Source organism: Euprymna scolopes, chromosome 36 (assembly GCF_053919585.1).
Source record: "Euprymna scolopes isolate OS-2025 chromosome 36, ASM5391958v1, whole genome shotgun sequence".
Classification (NCBI taxonomy): Eukaryota; Metazoa; Mollusca; class Cephalopoda; order Sepiida; family Sepiolidae; genus Euprymna; species Euprymna scolopes.
In genome coordinates, this window is record NC_136517.1 from 33,639,661 (window position 1) to 33,645,886 (window position 6,226).

The 6,226-nt window shown below is 30.8% G+C and overlaps 1 pseudogene; it reads left to right on the forward strand.

The window, feature by feature from the left end:
* Positions 1–284: 284 nt before the first annotated feature.
* On the forward strand, positions 285–411 carry LOC145260832 (U2 spliceosomal RNA; annotated as a pseudogene).
* Positions 412–6,226: the final 5,815 nt, after the last annotated feature.

The following is a 6,226-nucleotide window of genomic DNA, read 5'->3' on the forward strand; positions in this document are numbered from 1 at the left end:
CCTTCCCTCTCCCTTCACTCCTCACATTAAAAACGGCCTTGTGCCTAATTTGCTCGGTGGGGGAGCAAATAAATACCATCTGTTCCGGCAGATACTGCAAGCAAAGACCCTATGTGGGGGCGACCCCACATATAAAACCTTGGTCAATGTAGGAGCAACCCTTCATACCAATTGTCACTATCCAGCTCCCCTACTCCCCGGGGAGTTGGTCCCCATTTCCCCTTCACTCCTCACATTAAAAATCGGTCTTGTGCCTAATTTGCTCGGTGGGGGAGCAAATACATACCCTTTTCTTGGCCTTTTGGCCAAGATCAAAGTGTAGTATCTGTCCTTACTACATGCTGTACTTATTGTGATATAAAGTGGGGGATCGCTTTTCTGTATTAAATTAATGTAAAATTATCACCCACTTTACAACCAGTCAGTCTCAAAGCCATTCAAGTCATTCTCCAGATCATTCAAGTTGTTTTTGAAGGATTCCAGCTATTCTTCAAGCATTCAAGTCATTCTTAACGTCATTCAATTCATCCTTAAGTTCATTAAAGTCATTCTAAGTCATTTACTTTTTATTTATTTAAGTCATTTCAGCCCATTTTTCGGTCATTTTAGTTTATCTTTAAGAATTCCATGTCAATCCTACATTCACGCATTCATTCATTACACGAGAGCACGCGACTAATGACTATCGGCCTTGTTTCGTCTTCTTCTTCGTCTTCTTTTTTCAAACAATATTAGCGTTTGTCCTTTTCTTAGTGAGCACGATCAAAACGTTGCAGTACGCATACAATAACTAAAAGGGACATACGAGGGGCCTTCAATAAGTTTTTTTTTTTTCGTAAGCGCATTTTTATTGATTTTACACACATGAAACTCTAGCCCCCTTCGAAGTAATCTCCTCCGGCTGCAATGCACTTACTGTATCGTTCCAGAAACTTCTGGAAGTCTCAACGAATGTCCTCTCGTATGAGTGTGTCTATGACCCTCGTCACAGCCTATTTAATCTCCTCAATTTTCCCATAAAAACAATCTCTATGGTTTGACTTGAGCTTTAGGAATGACCAAAAGTCTGGACTATATGGATGGTGGGCAACTGTCTTGATGTCTCTGACAACGTATTTATTTCTAATCTTCTCTGAGCACCCTTGGAGCAAAGTTCGCACAAATATTCATTTCATTGCGAACAATTGTGGGCACAGTTCCCACACTGACATCAAACTGTGAACTCATTGTCTCTATAGATACACAACGATCCTTATCCATGAAATTCTTTATTTGGCCAATCAAGTCTGGTGGTCTGAGTTCTTTACTCCTTCAACACCTTCCATCATCCTTCACATACTCCCTGCCTTCCTTGAATTTTTTACACCTATCAAAACCAAGATGGTCAAAAAGCAGTCTGAAGAACTCCATACATTTCTGTGGCACTTTTTTGTCAAGTCTAAAAAAGAATTTTATTGCATATTGCTCTTCTAAAGTGTCCTCATATCTAGATTGCATTTTTGAAATTCACTAGCTGTGACAATCAGGCTTTAGTAAGGTGTATTCCAATTTCTACCGTAGCTGTTCATTTGAATCTTAAATCATAAAAATTGGCCAGTCATCTCATAAGATGTATAGTAATAACACACCTTTTTTTTACAAAGGAATCACCACTGATCAAGGCCCGGAGGCAACTCGAGGATAAGGGTTAAAGAGTGTACAGTGGTCAAAAGGACAATATAGTAATCATTAGAAGTGTAAATTTGGTAAAATTGGATTACTTAAGTAGAACGGCTCATCAAGAAGTTGTTTACATTGGACTTGAAGACAGCCATATTGTAGTCAGCTGGAAAGCAGGTAAACGGAAGAGAGGTCCAAAAAAATGTAGAAATTATACATAAATAGAATTCAGCGATAAAATGAAATGAAACCAATTCTCTAATAAAAACTATAAAAAAATAAGGAGTAGCAAATTAACGTTCGTTTTTACAATTTTGCAATTATGTAAGATATCGATTAGTATATATATATATATATATATATATATATATATTTATATATATATATATATAGTTTTTTTCAAGTGAATATCAAATAATCTGCTAATATAGTTTTTTAATTGAAGTAGACAAAATTATTATCATCACTTTTAATGTCATCATTTACCGTAATAGTATTAGTAGTAATAGAATTAGTAGTAATAGTATTAATAGTAATAGTATTAGTAGTAATAGTATTAGTAGTAATAGTATTAATAGTAATAGTATTAGTAGTAATAGTATTAGTAGTAATAGTATTAATAGTAATTGCATTAATAGTAATAGTATTAGTAGTAATAGTATTAGTAGTAATAGTATTAATAGTAATTGCATTAATAGTAATAGTATTAGTAGTAATAGTATTAGTAGTAATAGTATTAATAGTAATAGTATTAATAGTAATAGTATTAGTAGTAATAGTATTAGTAGTAATAGTATTAATAGTAATAGTATTAGTAGTAATAGTATTAGTGGTAATAGTATTAATAGTAATTGCATTAACAGTAATAGTATTAGTAGTAATAGTATTAGTAGTAATAGTATTAGTAGTAATAGTATTAATAGTAATTGCATTAATAGTAATAGTATTAGTAGTAATAGTATTAATAGTATTAGTAGTAATAGTATTAATAGTAATAGTATTAGTAATAATAGTATTAGTAGTAATAGTATTAGTAGTATTAGTAACACTAATAGCAGTTTCATGTGTGCTGAAGTTACGAATTAATAACTCACCTGCCTACAAACACCGACTTCACTGCTAAAGTACGAAACAGTCTAGTATCGAATTTAACTATTAAAAGCTGTACGGTGTGACAGACCTGATTAAAGTAATAATCGTAACTACTTCTTATAACTATTTCTCGGTGTTTCTCCGACTGTCTGTCTGTTTGTCTCCTTCGCGCGTACAATCGATATTAAAACCGCGAGTTTTACACGCGTACATAACATTTTAAACGGTCAATCTATTACTGTAAACAAATCGGACTCTTTTTACTTATTGTTCCATAGTGAACGAATTTAATGATATTCAGTCTGAAAAGAATGGATACTCCCTGTAAAGGTAGCTGCGCGTGAAATTGTGAAGCACGGGTTGCGTAATCCTCAACTACACCTCTCCTGAATCGGCATTGTTTGAGTCCAGTGGCAAGAATGAGTGCTAGACGACCGGAAACAATGCCGGGGTAAGTGGAGAGCACATACAGCACCGGGAATTCCCAATGGCCACCCATTTTGGTACTGCCCTAGATCAACGTTGCTTAACTTCGACGATCTAACGAAAACCGGCGTGTCAACGAGAATTATGCCGTATAAACGATATTGTCCATCAGATAATCATATCAGATATGTGACTAAATCCAATATAAAAATAAATATAATAAAATAAAGTATTTTGCCGCATCTGGGGAAGAGCTGTTCAGGAAACCCTCTGCTTTCTAGACAGGTTTAAAGCCAACGTCGACACCTAGATGATGGTGTCCTTTTCATCTCCTTGCAATCTCTTTCCCACATAAGAGACGTCGCTAATCTGCCTTTCTTTCTCGATATTTTCACGGCCATTGCTTAACAGAGCTTAAATCTATAGACTTGCAAAATATTCACAATAAACACTCGTCTAGCTGCAACCATAATAAACAAGCTCTTAAACTTTTCGCGACGTACTATTGTGCTTTTTAATTTATTTTCCAGCATACCCATTACTTAAATTGTTTTAACTTAAATAGGGATGGTACATCAAAATTGTGGGGTTTGCGTTCGCGCCTGGCCTCCATAGAATGGAAATAGGCACAAACTTTAATAAAAACTTTTCATGTCTATTTGCGTAAGTATACTTTGATAATTATGTTTCAGTTTGAATAAATATGGTATAATAAAATTATGGGGTGTTCGTTCGCACCTGACCTCCATAGAATGGAAATATGTCACAAAGTTTAACTAGTTTTTATATATATATATATATATATATATAGATCTACAGAATATTGTGTTAAGTGTTTCAGTGTGAACAGGTATGGTATAATACATTCTGGGGTTTATCTATTTTATTTTTACTTTCATCATATTTTGCTTTGGTTTTGATACTCACAAATTCGAAGCTATCTCTTTACAACCCTTCCTTTTCATAACCTATCATACTTTCATAAATCAGAGTCCATTTTCTGTAGGCTGTTTTTGAACCCAGTCAACGACGGGTACTTTTGCTAGTATATATATATAAGTGAAATTGCCTGTCTGTGTGTCTGTCTGTCTGTATGTATATGTACATTTCCCTGATTATTCTGTCAATTTTCAGTCTACAAACGCGAGATTTTACATAAGGGGTATTGAGATATGGGAAAATTTTCGTAATCGGTTGTCGGTCAGAAATTTGGCTGTCAATAGGTAAAAAGTCAACGATTTGACCTTTGAAAATCTACCAAACTCCTCCGTCAATTTTTGACACAAACACTTACAATTTTAGATGTAGGTTACTTGGACATTGATCTAACTTTATAATTTGATTTGAGCCCAAAACAATAAATGTTAAAAAGTCAAAATTAAGGTCAAATTTAACAAAAAAAAATACCTCTGTTGTCTATATCAAATTACTTAGTCAATTTTTGATCTAAACATTTTAAATTTTACATAAAGTGTATTCAGAGATAGGGCAAGATTTTACTCGTTTTTCCGTCATAAAATTTGGCTAGCAAAGACTCAAACTTCGAAAGATTTGACCTTTGCTGTCTCTCGCAAACTATTCAGTCAATTTTAAGTCTAAACATTTTAAATTTAACATAGAGGTATTCAGATATGCAGCAAGTTCTTAAATACGTTTTTGGGCGAGAATTTGGCTGCGAAGAGGTCAAAGTTGAAAGAGTTGACCTTTGCAGACTCTACCAAACTCCTCCGCCAATTTTGGATCCAAACACTTTAAATTTTTTATGTAGGTTACCTGGACATAAGTCAAAATTTATATATATATATATATATATATATATATATATATACGCTCAAAAAGTTACGAACAGTACATAGGTCCCGAGCAGAGCCGGGATGAACTGCTAGTATATATATATATATATATATATATATATATATATATATATATATATATATATATATGTGTGTGTGTGTGTGTGTGTATATATATATATATATATCGCTGTCTATATATATTTTGTATAAAACATCGATGATGCTTCACTTTTTTATTTTAAACTAAAAGACATTATGTAAGAATAATTTTGTTAGATTATGTAAGAATAATTTTTTAGATTATAACAAGAATAACTTTGTAAAATTATGTAAGAATAACTTTATAAAATTATGCAAGAAGCAATTTGTAAAATTATGTAAGAATACCTTTGTAAAATTTTGTAAGAATAACTTTGTAAAATTATGTAATAATAACTTCATAAAATTATGTAAGAATAACATTGTAAAACTATGTAAGAATAACTTCGTAAAATTATGTAAGAATAACTTTATTAAATTATGTAAGAATAACTTTATAAAATTATGTAAGAATAACTTCATAAAATTAAGTAAAAATTACTTTATAAAATTTAGACAAGAATAACTTTGTAGGATTATGTAAGAATAACTTTATAAAATTATGTAAGAATAACTTCATAAAATTAAGTAAAAATAACTTTATAAAATCTAGACAAGAATTACTTTGTAAAATTATGTAAGAATAACTTTATAAAATTGTGTAAGAATAACTTCATAAAATTAAGTAAAAATAACTTTATAAAATTTAGACAAGAATTACTTTGTAAAATTATGTAAGAATAACTTTATAAAATTATGTAAGAATAACTTCATAAAATTAAGTAAAAATTACTTTATAAAATTTAGACAAGAATAACTTTGTAGGATTATGTAAGAATAACTTTATAAAATTATGTAAGAATAACTTTGTTAGATTATGTAAGAATAATTGTATAAAATTATGTAAGAATAACTTTATATAATTATCTAATCATAACTTTGTTAGATTCTGTAAGAATAACTTTATAAAATTATGTAAGAATAACTTTGTAAAATTATGTAAGAATAACTTTTTAAAATTATGTAAGAATAACTTTATAAAATTATGTAAGAATAACTTTGTTCGATTATTTAAGAATAACTTTGTAAAATTATGTAGACTAACTTTATAAAATAAAAAGTTGGTTCTTTGATAAGACGGGGTGCATTCAAAATTAAGGTATCTTTTTAGATTA